The sequence below is a fragment of the Phyllobates terribilis genome, unplaced genomic scaffold (genome assembly GCF_046119375.1).
Source record: "Phyllobates terribilis strain yellow unplaced genomic scaffold, ASM4611937v1 Scaffold_252__1_contigs__length_2834547, whole genome shotgun sequence".
In the NCBI taxonomy this organism is placed as follows: domain Eukaryota; kingdom Metazoa; phylum Chordata; class Amphibia; order Anura; family Dendrobatidae; genus Phyllobates; species Phyllobates terribilis.
The window spans coordinates 2482296-2506720 of record NW_027363012.1 but is presented as its reverse complement, the minus strand read 5'-3'; positions in this window follow the sequence as shown (position 1 = coordinate 2506720).

Genomic DNA, 24425 nt, shown 5'->3' with positions numbered 1-24425 from the left:
CGACCAATCAGCGAATCGTATTAGTGAGAACCGGGGAGCGGGTACTTCCACTGTGAGCAGCCGGGAGATGACCGGCTGCTCGCAGCAGAAGTATCCCAACCAGCGGTGCCGCTCCCCGGTCCTCCCTTCACACTTGCCGTCGGGAGATCAGCGGCCCTAGCCGCTGATCTAGCGAAGGTAGCCGCATGAAGGTCAGCGGCGCCGCAGGTCGGGGTACTTCTGCTGCGAGCAGCCGGGAGATGACCGGCTGCATCGCCACTGACCTCTGTGCAGAGCGGTGTTTAAATTTGGAGCCAATATCGCTGATTGGTCGTGGCCGCCGAATCGTATTAGTGAGGACAGGGGAGCGGCGCTGCCTGTGCGGGTACTTCCACTGCGAGCAGCCGGGAAATGACCGGCTGCTCGCAGCAGAAGTATCCCGACCGGTGGCGCCGCTCCCCGGTCCTCCCTTCACACTTTCCGTCGGAAGATCAGCGGCCCTAACCGCTGATCTCCCGACGGTAGCCGCATGGAGGTCAGCGGCGCCGCTGGTCGGGGTACTTCTGCTGCTAGCGCCGGTCATCTCCCGGCTACATCGCCGCTGACCTCCGTGCGGTAGATGAGCTGCTAATGGCCGCCATCTTTTTCTGAAATCCCACGTAGCTGATTGACCACGGTCGGACCAATCAGCGACGCAGGACTTCCTGGACAGAAGGACAGACAGACATGATAAGACGATTATATATATTAAATGTAAGGTTATGTAGGGCCCAATATATTCAATGAAAAACTATATGGACCCATTATATAAAAGAAAAAGCTAAGTGTGGCCCATTTTATTAAATGGATGATGGCGTGCTCCCTTGGCAAGCCAGCGGGAAAGTGGGGTGCTTCCGGTGGCAAGCCAGCGGGACAGTGGCGTGCTCCGGTGGCAAGCCAGCGGCAAAGTGGCGTGCTCCGGTGGCAAGCCAGCGGGAAAGTGGCGTGCTCCGGTGGCAAGCCAACGGGAAAGTGGCGTGCTCCGGTGGCAAGCCAACGGAAAAGTGGCGTGCTCCGGTGGCAAGCCAACGGGAAAGTGGCGTGCTCCGGTGGCAAGCCAACGGAAAAGTGGCGTGCTCCGGTGGCAAGCCAACGAGAAAGTGGCGTGCTCCGGTGGCAAGCCAACGAGAAAGTGGCGTGCTCCGGTGGCAAGCCAACGAGAAAGTGGCGTGCTCCGGTGGCAAGCCAACGGGAAAGTGGCGTGCTCCGGTGGCAAGCCAACGGGAAAGTGGCGTGCTCCGGTGGCAAGCCAACGGGAAAGTGGCGTGCTCCGGTGGCAACCCAACGGGAAAGTGGCGTGCTCCGGTGGCAAGCCAACGGGACTGTGGCGTGCTCCGGTGGCAAGCCAACGGGAAAGTGGCGTGCTCCGGTGGCAAGCCAACGGGAAAGTGGCGTGCTCCGGTGGCAAGCCAACGGGAAAGTGGCGTGCTCCGGTGGCAAGCCAACGGGAAAGTGGCGTGCTCCGGTGGCAAGCCAACGGGAAAGTGGCGTGCTCCGGTGGCAAGCCAACGGGAAAGTGGCGTGCTCCGGTGGCAAGCCAACGGGAAAGTGGCGTGCTCCGGTGGCAAGCCAGCGGGAAAGTGGCGTGCTCCGGTGGCAAGCCAACGGGAAAGTGGCGTGCTCCTGTGGCAAGCCAACGGGAAAGTGGCGTGCTCCGGTGGCAAGCCAACGGGAAAGTGGCGTGCTCCGGTGGCAAGCCAACGGGACTGTGACGTGCTCCGGTGGCAAGCCAACGGGAAAGTGGCGTGCTCCGGTGGCAAGCCAACGGGAAAGTGGCGTGCTCCGTTGCCAAGCCAACGGTAAAGTGGCGTGCTTCGGTGGCAAGCCAACGGGAAAATGGCGTGCTCCGGTGGCAAGCCAACGGGAAAGTGGCGTGCTCCGGTGGCAAGCCAACGGGAAAGTGGCGTGCTCCGGTGGCAAGCCAACGGGAAAGTGGCGTGCTCCGGTGGCAAGCCAACGGGAAAGTGGCGTGCTCCGGTGGCAAGCCAACGGGAAAGTGGCGTGCTCCGGTGGCAAGCCAACGGGACTGGCGTGCTCCGGTGGCGAGCCAACGGGAAAGTGGCGTGCTCCGGTGGCAAGCCAACGGGAAAGTGGCGTGCTCCGGTGGCAAGCCAACGGGAAAGTGGCGTGCTCCGGTGGCAAGCCAACGGGACAGTGGCGTGCTCCGGTGGCAAGCCAACGGGACAGTGGCGTGCTCCGGTGGCAAGCCAACGGGACAGTGGCGTGCTCCGGTGGCAAGCCAACGGGACAGTGGCGTGCTCCGGTGGCAAGCCAACGGGACAGTGGCGTGCTCCGGTGGCAAGCCAACGGGACAGTGGCGTGCTCCGGTGGCAAGCCAACGGGAAAGTGGCGTGCTCCGGTGGCAAGCCAACGGGAAAGTGGCGTGCTCCGGTGGCAAGCCAACGGGAAAGTGGCGTGTTCCGGTGGCAAGCCAACGGGAAAGTGGCGTGCTCCGGTGGCAAGCCAACGGGACTGTGGCGTGCTCCGGTGGCAAGCCAACGGGACTGTGGCGTGCTCCGGTGGCAAGCCAACGGGAAAGTGGCGTGCTCCGGTGGCAAGCCAACGGGAAAGTGGCGTGCTCCGGTGGCAAGCCAACGGGACTGTGGCTTGCTCCGGTGGCAAGCCAACGGGAATGTGGCGTGCTCCGGTGGCAAGCCAACGGGACTGTGGCGTGCTCCGGTGGCAAGCCAACGGGAAAGTGGCGTGCTCCGGTGGCAAGCCAACGGGAAAGTGGCGTGCTCCGGTGGCAAGCTAACGGGAAAGTGGCGTGCTCCGGTGGCAAGCCAACGGGAAAGTGGCGTGCTCCGGTGGCAAGCCAACGGGAAAGTGGCGTGCTCCGGTGGCAAGCCAACGGGAAAGTGGCGTGCTCCGGTGGCAAGCCAACGGGACTGTGGCGTGCTCCGGTGGCAAGCCAACGGGACTGTGGCGTGCTCCGGTGGCAAGCCAACGGGACTGTGGCGTGCTACGGTGGCAAGCCAACGGGACAGTGGCGTGCTCCGGTGGCAAGCCAACGGGAAAGTGGCGTGCTCCGGTGGCAAGCCAACGGGAAAGTGGCGTGCTCCGGTGGCAAGCCAACGGGAAAGTGGCGTGCTCCGGTGGCAAGCCAACGGGAAAGTGGCGTGCTCCGGTGGCAAGCCAACGGGAAAGTGGCGTGCTCCGGTGGGAAGCCAACGGTTAAGTGGCGTGCTCCGGTGGCAAGCCAACGGGAAAGTGGCGTGCTCCGGTGGCAAGCCAACGGAAAAGTGGCGTGCTCCGGTGGCAAGCCAACGGGAAAGTGGCGTGCTCCGGTGGCAAGCCAACGGGACAGTGGCGTGCTCCGGTGGCAAGCCAACGGGAAAGTGGCGTGCTCCGGTGGCAAGCCAACGGGAAAGTGGCGTGCTCCGGTGGCAAGCCAACGGGAAAGTGGCGTGCTCCGGTGGCAAGCCAACGGGAAAGTGGCGTGCTCCGGTGGCAAGCCAACGGGAAAGTGGCGTGCTCCGGTGGGAAGCCAACGGTTAAGTGGCGTGCTCCGGTGGCAAGCCAACGGGAAAGTGGCGTGCTCCGGTGGCAAGCCAACGGAAAAGTGGCGTGCTCCGGTGGCAAGCCAACGGGAAAGTGGCGTGCTCCGGTGGCAAGCCAACGAGAAAGTGGCGTGCTCCGGTGGCAAGCCAACGGGAAAGTGGCGTGCTCCGGTGGCAAGCCAACGGGAAAGTGGCGTGCTCCGGTGGCAAGCCAACGTGAAAGTGGCGTGCTCCGGTGGCAAGCCAACGTGAAAGTGGCGTGCTCCGGTGGCAAGCCAACGGGAGAGTGGCGTGCTCCGGTGGCAAGCCAACGGGAGAGTGGCGTGCTCCGTTGGCAAGCCAACGGGAAAGTGGCGTGCTCCGGTGGCAAGCCAACGGGAAAGTGGCGTGCTCCGGTGGCAAGCCAACGGGAAAGTGGCGTGCTTCGGTGGCAAGCCAACGGGAAAGTGGCGTGCTCCGGTGGCAAGCCAACGGGAAAGTGGCGTGCTCCGGTGGCAAGCCAACGGGACTGTGGCGTGCTCCGGTGGCAAGCCAACGGGAAAGTGGCGTGCTCCGGTGGCAAGCCAACGGGAAAGTGGCGTGCTCCGGTGGCAAGACAACGGGAAAGTGGCGTGCTCCGGTGGCAAGCCAACGTGAAAGTGGCGTGCTCCGGTGGCAAGCCAACGTGAAAGTGGCGTGCTCCGGTGGCAAGCCAACGGGAGAGTGGCGTGCTCCGGTGGCAAGCCAACGGGAAAGTGGCGTGCTCCGGTGGCAAGCCAACGGGAAAGTGGCGTGCTCCGGTGGCAAGCCAACGGGAAAGTGGCGTGCTTCGGTGGCAAGCCAACGGGAAAGTGGCGTGCTCCGGTGGCAAGCCAACGGGAAAGTGGCGTGCTCCGGTGGCAAGCCAACGGGAAAGTGGCGTGCTCCGGTGGCAAGCCAACGGGACTGTGGCGTGCTCCGGTGGCAAGCCAACGGGAAAGTGGCGTGCTCCGGTGGCAAGCCAACGGGAAAGTGGCGTGCTCCGGTGGCAAGACAACGGGAAAGTGGCGTGCTCCGGTGGCAAGCCAACGTGAAAGTGGCGTGCTCCGGTGGCAAGCCAACGTGAAAGTGGCGTGCTCCGGTGGCAAGCCAACGGGAGAGTGGCGTGCTCCGGTGGCAAGCCAACGGGAAAGTGGCGTGCTCCGGTGGCAAGCCAACGGGAAAGTGGCGTGCTCCGGTGGCAAGCCAACGGGAAAGTGGCGTGCTTCGGTGGCAAGCCAACGGGAAAGTGGCGTGCTCCGGTGGCAAGCCAACGGGAAAGTGGCGTGCTCCGGTGGCAAGCCAACGGGAAAGTGGCGTGCTCCGGTGGCAAGCCAACGGGAAAGTGGCGTGCTCCGGTGGCAAGCCAACGGGACTGTGGCGTGCTCCGGTGGCAAGCCAACGGGACTGTGGCGTGCTTCGGTGGCAAGCCAGCGGGAAAGTGGCGTGCTCCGGTGGCAAGCCAACGGGAAAGTGGCGTGCTCCGGTGGCAAGCCAACGGGAAAGTGGCGTGCTCCGGTGGCAAGCCAACGGGACTGTGGCGTGCTCCGGTGGCAAGCCAACGGGACTGTGGCGTGCTTCGGTGGCAAGCCAGCGGGAAAGTGGCGTGCTCCGGTGGCAAGCCAACGGTAAAAGGTGTGCTCCGGTGGCATGCTAATGGTAAAGGTGTGCTCCAGTGGCATTCTAACGGTAAAGGTGTTCTGCGGTCACATGCTAATGGTAAAGGCGTGCTCCGGTGGCAAGCCAACGGGAAAGTGGCGTGCTCCGGTGGCAAGCCAACGGGAAAGTGGCGTGCTCCGGTGGCAAGCCAACGGGAAAGTGGCGTGCTCCGGTGGCAAGCCAACGGTAAAGTGGCGTGCTCCGGTGGCAAGCCAACGGGACTGTGGCGTGCTCCGGTGGCAAGCCAACGGGACTGTGGCGTGCTTCGGTGGCAAGCCAGCGGGAAAGTGGCGTGCTCCGGTGGCAAGCCAACGGGAAAGTGGCGTGCTCCGGTGGCAAGCCAACGGGAAAGTGGCGTGCTCCGGTGGCAAGCCAACGGGACTGTGGCGTGCTCCGGTTGCAAGCCAACGGGACTGTGGCGTGCTTCGGTGGCAAGCCAGCGGGAAAGTGGCGTGCTCCGGTGGCAAGCCAACGGTAAAAGGTGTGCTCCGGTGGCATGCTAATGGTAAAGGTGTGCTCCAGTGGCATTCTAACGGTAAAGGTGTTCTGCGGTCACATGCTAATGGTAAAGGTGTGCTCCGGTGGCATGCTAACGGGAATAGGTGTGCTCCGATGGCATGCTAACTGGAATAGGTGTGCCCGGTGGCATACTAACGGGAAAAGGTGTGCTACGGTGGCATGCTAGCTGGAAATGGTGTGCTTTGGTGGCATGATAACGAGAAAAGGGGTACTCCATTGGCACCACAATGGTCAAGGGACTTGGAAATGTCACATGTGAAGTCATACTCGCATAGTGTCTGTTGTTGCAGGGATCAAAAGAGCGACCCGGTGGAACAAGATGTGGACACTGTGCGGCAGATGGTGGTTTAAGGACAGCAAACAGCAAAATAAGACCAAGCAACAGCAAGAAAACAATCCAAGAATTACCGCAGCAGACAAGTAAGTGATTGTGATTCTTTTAAACGGTGATGTACGATCAGATGAAGTGGAATGCAGTAAGTTTGGAAATATGATTAACATGTTAATAAAGTGTCTGAAATGTATGAGCGAGAAAGAGAAAAAGGTGGATTGTTACAGGGGGACAGCTGAGAGTAGGGAGTTGCAGAGAAAGTCCTTGTGACAGGTTTAGGATGTATACGGCTGTTTATTGCCTCCTCCACATACAAAGGCAGGAGATGAGACTATCAAACTATTGAACTTGGAGTTGTCAGTAATGTTGGAGGTGAAATTAATAAAGCAAGTAAAATGGGAAAGAAAAAAAGGGGTTGTATGTTTGCCTGGTCAGAGGGATGTTTGCCTGGTCATGGGGATGTTTGTCTGGTCAGAGGGATGTTTGCCTGGTCAGAGGGATGTTTGCCTGGTCAGGGGGATGTTTGCCTGGTCAGGGGGATGTTTGTCTGGTCAGGGGGATGTTTGTCTGGTCAGAGGGATGTTTGCTTCACGTTGGGGAAGAGGGAAAGGACTGAATGATCCGGCACCTGTCCTATCCACAGGATGGTCAGCTAGTGCCGCCATTGGGAAAGAGCTGACCTAGTGTCACTATCAATCATCAGAGTCTGCAGTACAACTGATTAGGGGTCCAGCAGGGGGGCGCTGATGACACAGGTGGACCTTGGGCGGTTTTCCGGTTGCGGACGCTGCACCTAGAGGGTTTTCTTCATGTAATTATCCTCCTCACATTGCAGACTTGTGAACTTTATAAATTTTCTTCATTTGCTTATTTTCTTCCTTCTCTCCCAAACACGTTGCTGAAGTGCTGTCTCACCCCCACTGCCCCCATCCAGAAGCTTCTTGTAGCTGCTGTTCAGTGAGATTTGTCCTCTATATACCAACAGTCTGTGTATGGGCCTGTCCCTGTCTGATCCTCTCTGCTCTCCACCCCTGCACTCAGACATGGGAAACCCTGTACTCGGATTACTTCACATCTTGGTGAACAACAGCTGAAAGGACCCTATAAAGGAGCCTGTACCAGGCAGGTGACAGCGGTGCAGCATTGTGCTTGTGGGGGCAATCGGGCGGTGGAGTCAGAAATTGGGGAATACTTGGGTGCTCTCTGGGTGGACAATATTAGTGCTGCAGTAATTTCCCACAAGTTTTTGCACAGAGAGGCCACTAATATAGAATAAAGTAAAACAATTGTGCTCTGTAAATAATGGCTGTGCTTTGCTACAAATGCTTCATGTTCGCAGGAGGTTTTTTTTTCTTTAATAAATTTTATTTAGTTTATAATTGATTTTTTCTCTTTCTGCTAGATATCAGGACATGATAGAGGCCGTACGGGACTGGTATAAGAAGTTCTTGGCTGAGAAGGAAAGAAGCTTCATTCCTCCATGAGCTGCAGTTCTTTGTGTCCAGTCGGGAACTCTATTAGTAAGTAGATTTTATCACCGGCGCAGACATTTCCGGGAAGGTTCCAATTGGCCGAATACAAGACGTTCATTAAACTCTTCATTTGAAATAAACGTCTGGTTATCATCCACAATACTTAATACCGGTCACTTGTCACAAATTTGTATATTTTTTACCTGTTATAAAATGCTGCTGATCCCTTGAATCTTTTCTTTTTTTTTGTCATTTTAGACAAAACATTACATATTTCTGACAAGTCGCAGGTCTTTTCACACCACTCGTTTTGCAGGTTCTTTAATGCTACAGCACTTATGTTATTGGGGTCATTTTTGTGCAGTTTGCAGTTACATGATTTTTTATACATGTTTTTTTTTAGGTTTGTCTTGTTATTACATCACATTCATCTTTTTCCTCTCTTGCTTTCCTGGACTGAAGGAAACATATCTCCAAGTCACTCTGAGCTGCCGGCAGGAGAGATGGACCCTCAGGAGCCTCCTAGTCTTCAGAATCCACATGAAGGAGAAGTCCAAGAACAAGAAAGGCCTCCGACAGCAGAGCAACCTGTCCGCCAAAAAGTCCCAGAAGAAGAAGCGATGGTCCCGCAGCTCATCTGTGTTTTTCCTAAATGTGGATTATACTTTTACTGATTGTAATTTTCTTGGTCGATACCAGATAAAGTTTTGGATGACAACTGTCTGAACTTGTGTCTTATTTTACATTTCTCCTTTTTTCTTCTTGCTTCCCCTCCAGTGAGATCTGGCTTAGGTGATAAAAGCCTTTCTCTATCCGGTATTTTTGCAGCAGGCTGGAGAATGACTTTCTGGATGATAACTTGCCTTAGTCTCAGATGCCCATACACTAGTTAGCTTTAGACCGGACGCTTGTCCACACAACACATCCCGACTCCCCCATATACATGAATGTGGTTATATGTGTGGGGGAGATGGCCCCATACACAGCACATGGTCGGCTGCTCCAGCAAAAATCCTTGGGTTTGACCTACCTTCCTGTAATATATATGGGGGGCCATTAGTTGGATGTTTGCAGGACCCCTCTTTGTCCGACAGCTTCCCTCCCCCACACATAGCAAGCAGTGTACAGACAAGCTCCCTTCCCGCACATACAGCATATATATCATATAAAGAAAAAACCTAGAAGTCTGAACTGAAACATAAATTGATGTGCATGCAAAATGTAAATGCATGTTCACACACGGCCACTAGACAAAGAAAAACCAAAGACAAGCAAAATACCCAAGTAACTGGAAGTAAATGGGTAAATCGCACAGTGCAAAAATAATAAATAATGAAGGGTATTTAGTTAACATAATTTTGATCAAAATAATGTAAAAGCTATCCCGCCACGTCATAGCAACCCTTATGGGACAGTCCTAACTCTAATATTAAAACCTTACCATTTGTCAAGTGACGTACATATGGATAAGGGCAGAGAGACTGACCCCCTAGTAGAAGCATAGACCTGAGGCAGAATAAACATTTCAGCTCAGACAAAGGGTGGCCACACCCTAATATGTACTAAAGCACACTGAACTACAAAGAAAAAACCTAGAATTCTGAACTGAAACATAAATTGATGTGCATGCAAAATGTAAATGCATGTTCACACAAGGACACTAGACAAAGAAAAACCAAAGGCAAGCAAAATACCCAAGTAACTAGAAGTAAATGGGTAAATCGCAAAGTGCAAAAATAATAAATAATGAAGGGTATTTAGTAGTGAAGAGCGAGCATTAAAATGCTCGGGTGCTCAAAGCTCGGGCCGAGCTCGCCATGATACTCGGTTGCTCGACCTGAGCCACGAGCCCAATGTTAGTGTTATGTTCTGCTACCAAAGCTAAGGAAAGAGAGGAGATCTGTCCCTACTATAGGACTCAGCTGAATCCCTACGATGTAACAGGGAACCTGATCCTGCGATCAGACCTGCTAAAGTCCTAATCTAGTCTGTACGAAGACCTATAGATGTGGGGAGGGAATCCCTACAAGTACTAAGGACTGGGAGGAATATGGGACACCTCCTAACAGAAATGGTAGCAGACAGACGAACAAACAAAATAGATAGAACATAGAGGTCCGTAGACCAAGCAAACTAACAGAGTAGATACAGAGCACAGGCTAGCTAGAAAGTAGATATACAATGAAGTCCAGCAAAGCCAGAAGGGCGGAGCAGGATTAAATAGGCCAACAAGGTCATGTGACCAGCAAAGGAAAAAAAACCTAACAGCAAGGTTCTAACAGTACCCCCCCTTCTAAGAGGATCCTCCGGATCCCCTAGGACCAGGCTTATCAGGAAATCTCCTGTGAAACGCTCTGATAAGTCTGGACGCGGAAACATCATCTGACCTCACCCAAGAGTTATCCTCGGGTCCGAAACCTTTCCAGGCCACAAGATACTGCAAACTACCTCTATACCGTCTAGAGTCAAGGATGCGAGAAATTTCATATTCCCTGTCCTCCACCACCGGAGGAACAGAGGCATAGGCGTCACCATCCGACACAACAGCTTTTTTTAACAGAGAGACATGAAAGACCGGATTAATTCTCCAGGAGGTAGGAACCTCCAACCTAACAGCAGATTGGTTGACAACCTGAAGCACCTTAAAGGGCCCTACAAACTTGGGACCCAATTTCTTAGAAGGAATCCTTAACCGCAGATTCCTAGAGGACAACCAAACCATGTCACCAACAGCGAACAAAACCTCCTGTCGTTTCCTATCAAAGTAGTCTTTAGATTTTCTGTTGGCCTCCTGAAGATTACCACGCACATCCGTCCAAACTCTTTCCAAATCACCGGAAAAATTCTCCTCCTCAGGCACGGCAGATCCCAACTTGGAGAACGACCCAAACGACGGATGTCTCCCAGAACAACAAAAAAAAGGCGAACAACCAGCAGAAGAAGATGTATGATTGTTCAGAGCAAATTCGGCAAGTGGCAGAAACTCAGACCACCCCTCTTGATTGTCTGCCACAAAACAACGCAAGAACTGCTCAACATCCTGGTTTTTCCTTTCTGTCTGGCCATTAGATTCAGGATGATATCCGGACGAAAACGACAAATGAATTCCCAACCTGTCACAAAAGGCACGCCAAAAACGAGCCACGAACTGAGGACCCCTATCAGAAACAATGTCAGTCGGAACGCCATGAAGTCTGACAATTTCCTTGACAAAGGCCTTAGCGAGAGTTTTAGCGCAGGGCAGTTTGACGAAGGGAACCAAGTGACACATCTTGCTAAAACGGTCCACGACCACCCAGATGACAGTAAAACCCTCAGAGGGGGGAAGGTCAGTTATAAAGTCCATAGCCAAATGTGTCCAAGGAGCACTGGGGACCTCCAAAGGACAAAGCAACCCCGCAGCAGGAGTATGTGAGGACTTAGATCTAGCACATATAGTACATTGGCGCACCCACTTAATGACTTCCTTCTGCCATCCAGGCCACCAAAAACTGCGACCCACCAGTCTCTTGGTCTCAGAGATTCCGGGATGACCTGCCAACCGAGATTCGTGACACTCAACAAACAAATCTCTCCTAAAGGTCCCAGGCACAAACAACCTCCCATGAGGAGTGTTAGATGGGGCATTCTCCTGAGCTTTAAGAATCTCATCTTCCAAAACGGAGTCTAAAGCAGCTATCACAACACCTTCTTGTAAAATGTTTTCCTCTTTCTCAGCACCGACTATGGGAGAAAAACTGCGAGACAAGGCATCCGCCTTAACATTCTTAGTACCAGGGATGTAAGTAACGGAGAAATTAAACCGCGAGAAAAACAGTGCCCACCTAGCCTGACGGGCATTCAGGCGCTTGGCAGCGTCAAGATATATCAGATTTTTATGATCCGTAAGAACCTGAACGGGAAATTCCGCACCTTCCAAGAAGTGGCGCCAGTGTTCAAATGCGAGTTTAATAGCCAATAATTCCCGATTACCAATATCGTAATTCAATTCAGTCTCCGAAAATTTTTTTGAAAAAAAGGCACAGGGATGTAATCCATCCCCGTTATCCTGAGACAATACTGCGCCAACCCCCACAGAGGAAGCATCAACCTCAACCAAAAACGGCCTAGTAACATCAGGCTGCATAAGGATGGGAGCAGAGGTGAACCTCTCCTTGAGATACACAAAAGCTTCAATGGCCTCAGAAGACCACTGAACCGCATCAGCACCTTTCCTGGTGAGATCAGTCAGAGGTTTGACAATACTAGAAAAAATTTTTATGAATTTTCTATAGTAATTGGCGAAACCCAAAAACCTCTGTATCGATTTCAAACCAATAGGCCTAGGCCATTCCTGCACAGCCTGAACCTTAACCGGATCCATCTCAAAACCTTTGCTGGAGATAATGTAGCCCAAAAAACTAATTCTCTGTACAGCGAACTCACATTTCTCCAGCTTAGCAAAAAGCGAATTGTCCATTAATAACTGTAATACCTCACGCACGCTCCGCCAATGAGACTCCAGATCTGGCGAATAAATCAAAATGTCATCCAAATACACAACCACATTTTTACCGATCAAAGGTCTAAGGATGTCATTAATCAGATTCTGAAAAAATGCAGGAGCATTAGTAAGACCAAAAGGCATAACCAGATTCTCAAAATGACCCACAGGAGTGTTAAAAGCAGTCTTCCATTCATCACCCTCCTTCATGCGCAACAGATTGTATGCCCCCTTAAGGTCAATTTTAGAGAACCACTTGGCCCCCAATAACTGGTTAAACAGATCAGGAATCAATGGCAGTGGGTAAGGATTGCGTACCGTAATTTTGTTAATCTCACGAAAATCCAGACAAGGACGTAAACCGCCGTCCTTTTTTTTTACAAAAAAAAATCCAACCGCCACAGGAGACTTAGAGGGCCTAATGTGACCGGCGGCCAAACTTGTCTGTATGTATTCCTCCAAAGCCTTCCTCTCAGGAATAGTAAGGTTAAATAAACGACTTTTAGGAAGAGTCGCTCCAGGGACAAATTCAATAGAACAATCATAGTCTCTATGGGGAGGCAAAACCTGCGATTCTTTCTCAGAAAAAACTCTCCAAAAATCCTGAATAGGAACAGGCAATTCTCCCCTATCCAAAGCTGCAATACGCCCGTTACAACACTTGTCATAACATTTATGGCTCCAGGATTTAATTTCACTGGTAGACCAATCCAGTACAGGATTGTGAAATTTTAACCAGGGCAAACCCAATATTACTGGAGAAGGCAAGTTATTCAACACTACCAAATCCAATTTCTCATGGTGAACACCATTAATAGTGAGAGGAAATTCACAGACCTTGAGAGTAATATTCTTCAAAGGGGAGCCATCCACAGAAACCACAGCAATGGGGGATGATAAAGGTTCAGGTTTTAAATTGAGTTTTTCCACGAATCCCCCATCAATTACATTCAGTGTAGACCCGCAATCAACAAACACCCGAAATTCCATTAATTTTTCCTGAGCAATCGTGGAAGCAGCTAAAAATATACCCTTGGAATTTAAACAGGCAATACGGGCGTGACTGACCATTTTTTTTTCTTTCTTCATACGAAGCTCACAGCCTTTAATCAAATGACCAGATTTCCCGCAATAGAAACACAAGCCTTCTGAAAAACGACGGTGTTTTTCTTGAGAGCGAGGTGCCACCGATCCAATCTCCATCGGTTCACCACTGTTAGTACACACATTATCATAACCAGAAACTGACATAGCAGAGGATTTGCTCTCATTAACCCTAGCACGCAGTCTTCTATCCACCCGTATAGCTAATTGCATAGCCTGTTGCAAATCCTCAGGTGTAGGATAAGCAATTAGCAGGTCTTTAACCCTTTCACTGAGCCCAGCAAGAAATAGACTTTTCAGAGCAGAATCGTTCCACCCTGTTTGAGTGGACCAACGACGAAAATGTGTACAATATTTTTCCATATTACCTGATCCTTGTTTTAAACGTCTCAACTCAGTCTCAGCTGATGCCACACGGTCAGGATCATCATATAATAGTCCTAAAGCAGAAAAAAAACTATCCACTGATCTGAAGCATGTATCACTAGGTTGCAAAGAAAAGGCCCACTCCTGAGGCTCTTTGCGCAAAAGTGACATTATGAACCCTACGCGCTGGGATTCATCCCCAGAGGACTTGGGTCTCAAACGAAAATACAATAAGCAAGCATTTTTAAATGAAAAAAATTCTCGATGTTCACCAAAAAATAAATCCGGCAAACATACCTTAGGCTCCAAGAAATATGCTCCAGGACAGTTACTCACGTGCTGACGGAGCTCGGCCACTTCCAGAGAGAGTCCCTGCAGGTGTTTAGCCAAATCCTGAACCGACACCATGATGGAACAAAAAAAAATCTTTCCTTAGAGAATTTACAGGCTGGACTTACTGTTATGTTCTGCTACCAAAGCTAAGGAAAGAGAGGAGATCTGTCCCTACTATAGGACTCAGCTGAATCCCTACGATGTAACAGGGAACCTGATCCTGCGATCAGACCTGCTAAAGTCCTAATCTAGTCTGTACGAAGACCTATAGATGTGGGGAGGGAATCCCTACAAGTACTAAGGACTGGGAGGAATATGGGACACCTCCTAACAGAAATAGTAGCAGACAGACGAACAAACAAAATAGATAGAACATAGAGGTCCGTAGACCAAGCAAACTAACAGAGTAGATACAGAGCACAGGCTAGCTAGAAAGTAGATATACAATGAAGTCCAGCAAAGCCAGAAGGGCGGAGCAGGATTAAATAGGCCAACAAGGTCATGTGACCAGCAAAGGAAAAAAAACCTAACAGCAAGGTTCTAACAGTTAGTCTATGGGAGACCCGAGCATTTTCGCGGCGGCATCCCCGGCTGTCTTTTAAAAGCCTAACAAGTGCCCAAAACGATAGTGACAGTGCTCAAATGACATGGGGACAGCATGGGGATCGCCCCAGGAAGCATTTCTGACCCCCAGGTCACTTCTGTCAACAATGTGGTCAGAGGTATTAAGCCACTTTTAAGGGCTCACAATAAAACGTTCAAAAACTAAACTGAAACTGCTTTCCTGTGAAATATGTTAAGGAAGTTCCTTTCCAGGGTAAAGACTTGTGTATAAGGTAAAATAAATAACAAAAAAAATAAAAAATACTCCTCCACACCTTGGGCTATGTTCACAAGTAGCATTTTTAATGCGTTTTTGCACTTTAGTATTGCTTCAACCGTGACAAATGCATTCACCGGGAAATGTCATTTTAACATTTTACAACCTTATCTGGCCATGTGCTGTGTGACACATGCATACAGTGCTGAAAAGACATGGAGACAGCATGGGGAAGACCCCTGGAAGCATCTCTGACTCCCCGGTCACTGCCTAAAAGTGTGCCCATCAGAAGTCATCCTTGCCGCATCAGAAGATGCAGACTTGCAACTATCCCCGTGCAAGTTCTTGTCCCAGGGCAGGGTTCAATTGTACCTCCCCCATTCCTTGCAATGCAAGCGCAAATATGCAGCCAACCACCCACCCACCCCCAGACTGCAATACCATACTGCTTGCTTGCACTTGAAATTGGGCCTTTTAGGCATGTGGAGGCGGAATTTGGCCACCATGTCATGGCAGCGTTGGCGGCCTGGTATCCATACTCAGTCCCCAGCCGCCCGGGGGCGGGGTGTCCACACTCGGTCCCCAACCGCCAGGGGGCGGCCGGGTGTCCATAATCGGTCGCCAGCCGCCTGGGGGCAGCCGGGTGTCCATAAACGGTCCCCAGCCGCCCCTATTTCTCCTTGGAACATCCCCCCACACACTTTTCTTAGCCTGGCCTGCTTTAGGGCAGCATTGGACGAGCCCACCAGAGAACCAGACTCCTCCGGTGGGCCCTGGCTTCTCCATCAGGGGAGTTGAGAGTGCCAAGGTGAGGACCATGATGATGATACAAGTTAGCATCTGCTTTGTTTTGTTGGAATGCAAGCGCATGTATGTAGTAGCGGCAAGGCCTGAGGTGGTCAGCGTTTTGGCGCATATCCTACCTCCTCCGAGGATTGCTGGATGTTTTCCTGCTACTATCCCAGTTCTATGACTCCCGTTAAAACAAAGCTTCAGGTGATGAATGATGGATGAGGTGGTGGCAAAGGAGAGCAGGTGGAACAGGGACCATTCACATCAATATCAGGCCAGTCAACCACATATGTCTTGTAGGATATGTTTCTGTAACAAAAGGAGCGGTTTGGCTACACAGTTATAGGGCATACAGTGAGTGCAATGCCTACCAAAAATTTCGAGGCACTCCAATGTACCTTGGAAATGACATGGAGGTCAGAGGGCCTTAACTAAACAGTTTTTTTCATTTATAGCAACTGGGTCTCCTGTACACTGTTGGCCTAAACAGTGAATGGAAGGCTTTCCAAAAATTATGAGGAACTGCAATGCCCCTTGAAACAGACGTGGATTACAGCGTACTAAAAACCTTCTACCCACTATTGGGGAGTGGGTCTCCCTTAGTATTCGCCTTTGCATTGAAAAGCAAAAGCTGACTAAAATTAGGAGGAAATGCAATGTCCGTTGGAAGAGTTGTGGAGGTTAGAGATAATTAAAAACAACATTTCAATGCCCCTAGGAAGAGCTGTGGAGTTCAGAGTGGCTTAAGAAGACTGTTTTAATGTCCCTTTGAAGAGACATGGAGGTCACAGTAGCTTAACAAGATGGTTTTAATGCCCCTCGGAAAAGACGTGGAGGTCCCAGTAGCTTAACCAGACGGTTTGAATGCCCCTCGGAAGAGGGGCTTTTAATGCCCCTTCCAAGAGCCATACAGTACAGCATAGTACAAACATTATTCCCATTATTGGGGAGTGTGTATCCCATAGTCATTGCTTATGCCTTCCAAGCAAAAGCTGCCAAAAATTGGGACGGAGGAACTTGCAATGCCCCTTACAAGAGCCATGCAGTACAGCATATTCCAAACATTATTCCCATTATTGGGGAGTGGGTCTCCCATAGTCTTTGCTTATGCCTTCCAAGCAAAAGCTGCCAAAAATTAGGACGAAGGAGCTTGCAATGCCCTTTACAAGAGCCATGCAGTACAGCATATTACAAACATTATTCCCATTATTGGGGAGTGGGTCTCCCATAGTATTTGTTTATGCCTTCCAAGAAAAAGCTGCCAAAAATTAAGAGGAACTGCAATGCCCGTTCGAAGAGTCGTGGAGGTTAGAGTTAATTAAAAACAACATATCAATGCCCCTTGGAAGAGCTGTGGAGTTCAGAGTGGTTTAACAAGACGCTATTAATGCCCCTCAAAAGAGATGTGGAGGTCCCAGTAGCTTAACAAGACGGTTTTAATACCCCTTGGAAAAGTGGTGGAGGTCCCAGTAGCTTAACAAGACGGTTTTAATACCCCTCGGAAAAGTGGTGGAGGTCACAGTAGCTTAAGAAGACGCTTTTAATGCCCCACAGAAGAAACGTGGAGATCCCAGTAGCTTAACAAGACGGTTTTAATGCCCCTTGGAAAAGTGGTGGAGGTCGCAGTAGCTTAACAAGACGCTATTAATGCCCCTCAGAAGAGACGTGGAGGTCCCAGCAGCTTAACAAGACGGTTTGAATGCCCCTTGGAAGAGACGTGGAGGTCACAGTAGCTTAACAAGACGCTATTAATGCCCCTCAGAAGAGACGTGGAGGTTCCAGCAGCTTAACATGACGGTTTTAATGCTCCTCAGAAAAGTGGTGGAGGTTCCAGTAGCTTAACAAAATGGTTTTAATGCCCCTCAGAAACGTAGTGGAGGTCCCAGTAGCTTAACAAGACTGTTTGAATGCCCCTTGGAAGAGACGTGGAGGTCCCAGTAGCTTAACTGGCCGGTTTAAATGCCCCTTGGAAAAGTGGTGGAGGTCACAGTAGCTTAACAAAACGCTATTAATGCCCCTCAGTAGAGACGTGGAGGTCTCAGTAGCTTAACAAGACGGTTTTAATGCTCCTCAGAAAAGTGGTGGAGGTCCCAGTAGCTTAACAAGACGGTTTTAATGCCCCTAGGAAAAGTGGTGGAGGTCGCAGTAGCTTAACAAGACGGTTTGAATGCCCCTTGGAAGAGACGTGGAGGTCCCAGTAGTTTAACAAGACGGTTTTAATGCTCCTCAGAAAAGTGGTGGAGGTCCCAGTAGCTTAACAAGACGGTTTTAATGCCCCTTGGAAAAATGGTGGAGGTCGCAGTAGCTTAACAAGACGGTTTGAATGCCCCTTGGAAGAGACGTGGAGGTCCCAGTAGCTTAACAAGACGGTTTGAATGCCCCTTGGAAGAGAAGTGGAGGTCCCAGTAGCTTAACAAGACTGTTTTAATGCCCCTCGGAAAAGTGGTGGAGGTCACAGTAGCTTAACAAGACGCTTTTAATGCCCCTCGGAAGAGACGTGGAGGTCCAAGTAGCTTAACAAGACGGTTTGAATGCCCCTTGGAAGAGACGTGGAGGTCCCAGTAGCTTAACAAGACGGTTTGAATGCCCCTTGGAAGAGGTGTGGAGGTCCCAGTAGCTTAACAAGACGGTTTGAATGCCCCTTGGAAGAGACGTGGAGGTCCCAGTAGCTTAACAAGACAGTTTTAATGCCCCTCGGAAAAGTTGTGGAGGTCACAGTAGCTTAACAAGATGCTTTTAATGCCTCTCAGAAGAGACGTGGAGGTCCCAGTAGCTTAACAAGATGGTTTGAATGCCCCTTGGAAGAGAAGTGGAGGTCCCAGTAGCTTAACAAGAAGGTTTTAATGCTTCTCGGCAAAGTGGTGGAGGTCCCAGTAGCTAAAAATACGCTTTTACTGCCCCGCGAAAAAGTGGTGGAGGTCGCAGTAGCTTAACAAGATGGTTTGAATGCCCCTTGGTAGAGACGTGGAGGTCCCAGTAGCTTAACAAGACAGTTTGAATGCCCCTTGGAAGAGACGTGGAGGTCCCAGTAGCTTAACAAGACGGTTTTAATGCCCCTCGGAAAAGTGGTGGAGGTCACAGTAGCTTAACAAGTCGCTTTTAATGCCCCTCAGAAGAGAAGTGGAGATCCCAGTAGCTTAACAAGACGGTTTGAATGCCCCTTGGAAGAGACGTGGAGGTCACAGTAGCTTAACAAGACGGTTAGAATGCCCCTTGGAAGAGACGTTGAGGTCACAGTAGCTTAACAAGATGGTTTTAATGCTCCTCGGAAAAGTGGTGGAGGTCCCAGTAGCTTAACAAGATGCTTTTAATGCCCCTCGGAAAAGTGGTGGAGGTCCCAGTAGCTTAACAAGACGCTTTGAATGCCCCTTGGAAGAGACGTGGAGGTCACAGTAGCTTAAAAAGATGGTTTTAATGCTCCTCGGAAAAGTGGTGGAGGTCCCAGTAGCTTAACAAGATGCTTTTAATGCCCCTCGGAAAAGTGGAGGTCCCAGTAGCTTAACAAGACGGTTTTAATGCCCCTTGGAAAAGTGGTGGAGGTCGTAGTAGCTTAACAAGACTGTTTGAATGCCCCTTGGAAAAGTGGTGCAGGTCCCAGTAGCTTAACAAGATGGTTTGAATGCCCCTTGGAAGAGACGTGGAGGTACCAGTAGCTTAAAAAGACGGTTTTAATGCCCCTCGGAAAAGTGGTGGAGGTCTCAGTAGCTTAACAAGACGGTTTTAATGCCCCTCGGAAAAGTGGTGGAGGTCCCAGTAGCTTAACAATACGCTTTTAATGCCTCTCAGAAGAGACGTGGAGGTCCCAGTAGCTTAAAAAGACGGTTTGAATGCCCCTTGGAAGAGACGTGGAGGTCCCAGTAGCTTAAGAAGACAGTTTGAATGCCCCTTGGAAGAGACGTGGAGGTCCCAGTAGCTTAACAAGACGGTTTTAATGCTTCTCGGAAAAGTGGTGGAGGTCCCAGTAGCTTAATAAGACGCTTTTAATGCCCCTCGAAAAAGTGGTGGAGGTCGCAGTAGCTTACCAAGACGGTTTGAATGCCCCTTGGAAGAGACGTGGAGGTCCCAGTAGCTTAACAAGACAGTTTGAATGCCCCTTGGAAGAGACGTGGAGGTCCCACTAGCTTAACAAGACGTTTTTAATGCCCCTCGGAAAAGTGGTGGACGTACCAGTAGCTTAATAAGACGCTTTTAATGCCCCTCAGAAAAGTGGTGGAAGTCCCAGTAGCTTAACAAGATGCTTTTAATGCCCCTCGGAAAAGTGGTGGAGGTCCCAGTAGCTTAACAAGACGCTTTGAATGCCCCTTGGAAGAGACGTGGAGGTCACAGTAGCTTAACAAGATGGTTTTAATGCTCCTCGGAAAAGTGGTGGAGGTCCCAGTAGCTTAACAAGATGCTTTTAATGCCCCTCGGAAAAGTGGAGGTCCCAGTAGCTTAACAAGATGGTTTTAATGCCCCTTGGAAAAGTGGTGGAGGTCGTAGTAGCTTAACAAGACTGTTTGAATGCCCCTTGGAAAAGTGGTGCAGGTCCCAGTAGCTTAACAAGATGGTTTGAATGCCCCTTGGAAGAGACGTGGAGGTACCAGTAGCTTAAAATGACGGTTTTAATGCCCCTCGGAAAAGTGGTGGAAGTCCCAGTAGCTTAACAAGACGGTTTTAATGCCCCTCGGAAAAGTGGTGGAGGTCCCAGTAGCTTAACAATACGCTTTTAATGCCTCTCAGAAGAGACGTGGAGGTCCCAGTAGCTTAACAAGACGGTTTGAATGCCCCTTGGAAGAAACGTGGAGGTCCCAGTAGCTTAAGAAGACGGTTTGAATGCCCCTTGGAAGAGACGTGGAGGTCCCAGTAGCTTAACAAGACGGTTTTAATGCTTCTCGGAAAAGTGGTGGAGGTCCCAGTAGCTTAATAAGACGCTTTTAATGCCCCTCGAAAAAGTGGTGGAGGTCGCAGTAGCTTACCAAGACGGTTTGAATGCCCCTTGGAAGAGACGTGGAGGTCCCAGTAGCTTAACAAGACAGTTTGAATGCCCCTTGGAAGAGACGTGGAGGTCCCACTAGCTTAACAAGACGTTTTTAATGCCCCTCGGAAAAGTGGTGGACGTACCAGTAGCTTAATAAGACGCTTTTAATGCCCCTCAGAAAAGTGGTGGAGGTCCCAGTAGCTTAACAAGATGCTTTTAATGCCCCTCGGAAAAGTGGTGGTGGTCCCAGTAGCTTAACAAGACACTTTGAATGCCCCTTGGAAGAGACGTGGAGGTCACGGTAGCTTAACAAGATGGTTTTAATGCTCCTCGGAAAAGTGGTGGAGGTCCCAGTAGCTTAACAAGATGCTTTTAATGCCCCTCGGAAAAGTGGAGGTCCCAGTAGCTTAACAAGATGGTTTTAATGCCCCTTGGAAAAGTGGTGGAGGTCGTAGTAGCTTAACAAGACTGTTTGAATGCCCCTTGGAAAAGTGGTGCAGGTCCCAGTAGCTTAACAAGATGGTTTGAATGCCCCTTGGAAGAGACGTGGAGGTACCAGTAGCTTAAAATGACAGTTTTAATGCCCCTCGGAAAAGTGGTGGAGGTCCCAGTAGCTTAACAAGACGGTTTTAATGCCCCTCGGAAAAGTGGTGGAGGTCCCAGTAGCTTAACAATACGCTTTTAATGCCTCTCAGAAGAGACGTGGAGGTCCCAGTAGCTTAACAATACGCTTTTAATGCCTCTCAGAAGAGACGTGGAGGTCCCAGTAGCTTAACAAGACGGTTTGAATGGCCCTTGGAAGAGATGTGGAAGTCCCAGTAGATTAACAAGACGGTTTTAATGCTCCTCGGAAAAGTGGTGGAGGTCGCAGTAGCTTAACAAGACGCTTTTAATGCCCCTTACAAGAGCCATACAGTACAGCATTTTAAAAATATTATTCCCATTATTGGGGAGTGGGTCTCCCACAGTCTTTGCTTATGCCTTCCAAGCAAAAGCTGACAAAAATAAGGACGGAGGAACTTTCAATAATGGCAACACGGACCACGGTCACCCTGGTGGTATAGTGGTGGTGGAGGCTGAGGATAAGGAGAAGAACATAAAACAGCCGAAATGAGGAAGCGTATACCCATGTGTGGGTGTGAAGCGGTGCATGTGAATACACCTTCCGAAATAACACAGTGGATTTGACTTTATGTTACTCTGCTGTCATTTGGTGGTGATGAGAAGTCTGGCCCAATCCAGCTACTGTTCATTTTGATAAGGGTCAGCTTGTCAGCATTGTCAGTTGACAGGCGAGTGCGCTTATCAGTTATAATTACCCCAGCAGCACTAAAAACACGCACCGATAACACGCTAGCGGCAGGGCAGGCCAGGACCTCCAAGGCGTACAGAGCGATTTCATTCCAGGTGTCCAGCTTGGATACCCAATAATTAAAAGGCACAGAGGAATCACGGAGGACGCTGGTACGGTCGGCAAGGTACTCCCTCACCATCGTTTGAAACTTTCCACTGCTTGTGAGAGTACCCCGCGCCTCAGGGCCTGTAAGCTGGGCAGGTCTCAGAAAACTGTCCCAGAATGTTGACAGTGTTCCCCTGCCTCTGCTGGATTGGAGTTGCCTCTCTCTCGCTTGTACGCCTTGGTTGGTCAACGAACTGTGACCTCTGCCGCTAGCGTGTTCAGATGGGAATTTTTTTTTAACAGTTCTGCAGCAAGGGCCTTCTGGTACTGCCCCATTTTCGTAGACCTCTCCACCTCAGGAATAAGAGAGTGAAAGTTCTCCTTGTAGCGGGGGTCTAAAAGTGTCACCAACCAGTAATGACTGTCACCCAACATTTTGACAACGCGAGGGTCACGGTTAAGGCAGAGTAACATAAAGTCAGCCATGCGTGCCAGACTGGTAACGGGCAAGACTTCCGTGTCCTCACCAAGATGACGACTGACCATGCTCTCCCCCCCCCCCCCCCCCTGTCCTCAGGCCACCCACGCTGAACTGACAGTATGACAGTTGTACAGGTACTACCGTCTACAGCGCATGATACAAGCTCCTGTTCTTCCTCCTCCTCCTCTCCCTCATTGTCCCCCAATGCACGTTGGGATGAGATGAGGCTGGGCTGTGTGTAATCGACCGCTACGGCTTCTTGATCCATTTCATCATACTCTGGCAGCAATGCCTCCTCTTTAATTCTCTGCAGAGAGCATTGCAAAAGACAGACAAGTGGAATGCTGACGCTAATGATGGCGTCATCGCCACTCACCATCTTGGTGGACTCCTCAAAGTTTGTCAAGATGGTACATACAGTACAGACCAAAAGTTTGGACACACCTTCTCATTTAAAGATTTTTCTGTATTTTCATGACTATGAAAATTGTACATTCACACTGAAGGCATCAAAACTATGAATTAACACATGTGGAATTATATACTTAACAAAAAAGCGTGAAACAACTGAAAATATGTCTTATATTCTAGGTTCTTCAAAGTAGCCACCTTTTGCTTTGATGACTGCTTTGCACACTCTTGAGAGACTGCCATAAAGACTGAGAGGAGGGGGCATCTTTGCATGCAGTATGGACAGGGGATTGCCATGCACACACAACAGGTGACACCCGCTGACACTGGTCATGGACCCTGGGGTTCGCCCCACAAAGTCGGGTGCTTTGCTGCCATGTGCCTGATCATGCTGGTGGTGGTCAGGCTGGTAGTTTTGTCACCCCTGCTGATGCTGGCATGGCAGGTGGTACAAATGGCCTTTTTGGGGATATCAGCAGAGTCTTTAAAAAAATTCCAGACTCTGGAAGACCTACAGGTTGTACTGGCAACGTCCCTCGTGTTGGTGTTACGGGGAACTGTTGCCGGCCTTCTGTGTGCGGCCACCACACTGCTTTTTTTTGCCTGTTGGGGTACTCTGCCTCCCTCACCCTGTCTGCTGCTGGCCTCGCTCTGCATGTCCTCCTGCCACATTGGGTCAGTTACTAGATCATCCACCACCTCCTCCTCTTCCACTTGCGCACCACGATCCTCCTCCTCACTTCCTGGCAATTGTGTCTCGTCATCGTCAACCTCTTGTGACAAATTGCCAGCGTTGACTTCCTCTGGCCGTGGCTGTTCAAATATTTGGGCATCTCTACATGGGATCTCCTCTTCCACCACTTCAAGCGGAGCAGGCGAGGGGCACAAATCTGGAAATGGACCAGTGAACAGCTCTTCAGAGTGTCCAAGTGTGGGATCAGTTGCTGTCTGACGACACTCGGCATGGTGGGAGGGAGGAGCATCAGGGTGAGGAGGAGTATGCGGTCGAGACTCATGGCTACTAAGAGTTGACCGTGTGGAAGACAGACCGGAGGTGGTGGTGCCCAGGTAACTGGAAGTATTATCTGCTATCCAATTAATAACCTGTTCACACTGATCTGGTGTTGTTCTGTGCTTCCCTAGTAATTCGGTCAAGAAGTGGGAGCGAGAAGATATGGCTGTTGGTTGTGGCACATTTTCACCTTGGCCACGGCCCCGTCCTCTGCATGCACCATCACCAGAACGTCCACTTCCATGTCCCTTGCCACGCGCCTTGCCCATTGTAAAGTAAGTAAAATAGCTTACACTCGCACCATCAATGGAAAAAGGGTAATAAAGTAGATTAGAACCGTGGAAGAGGAAAACCACAGTTCTATTTCTCTGGCCTACACCCGACTCTTTTAAACAATCTGAACAATCAGGGAGAAACTATTACTGTTTTTCTTTACGGAAAAAATACCAAAAGGTGAATAATAGAGATTTTTTACCGTGGAATGGCAAAACCACAGTTATTGTTTACTGGGGTATACCAGAAAATTTTAAATAGATATATTTGTGTCTGAACAATCAGGAGACAGTACGGTTTTTCTTTACAGCAAAAAATGCAAAAAAGCAGGATAATACAGAGATTTGACCCGTGGAACTGCAAAACCACACTTGTATTTCTCGGGCCTACACCAGACTATTTTCAACAGATATATTTGTGTCTGAACAATGAGGAGACACTACTACTGTTTTTCTTTGCGGCAAAAAATGCCAAAAGCAGGATAATAGAGATTTTTTA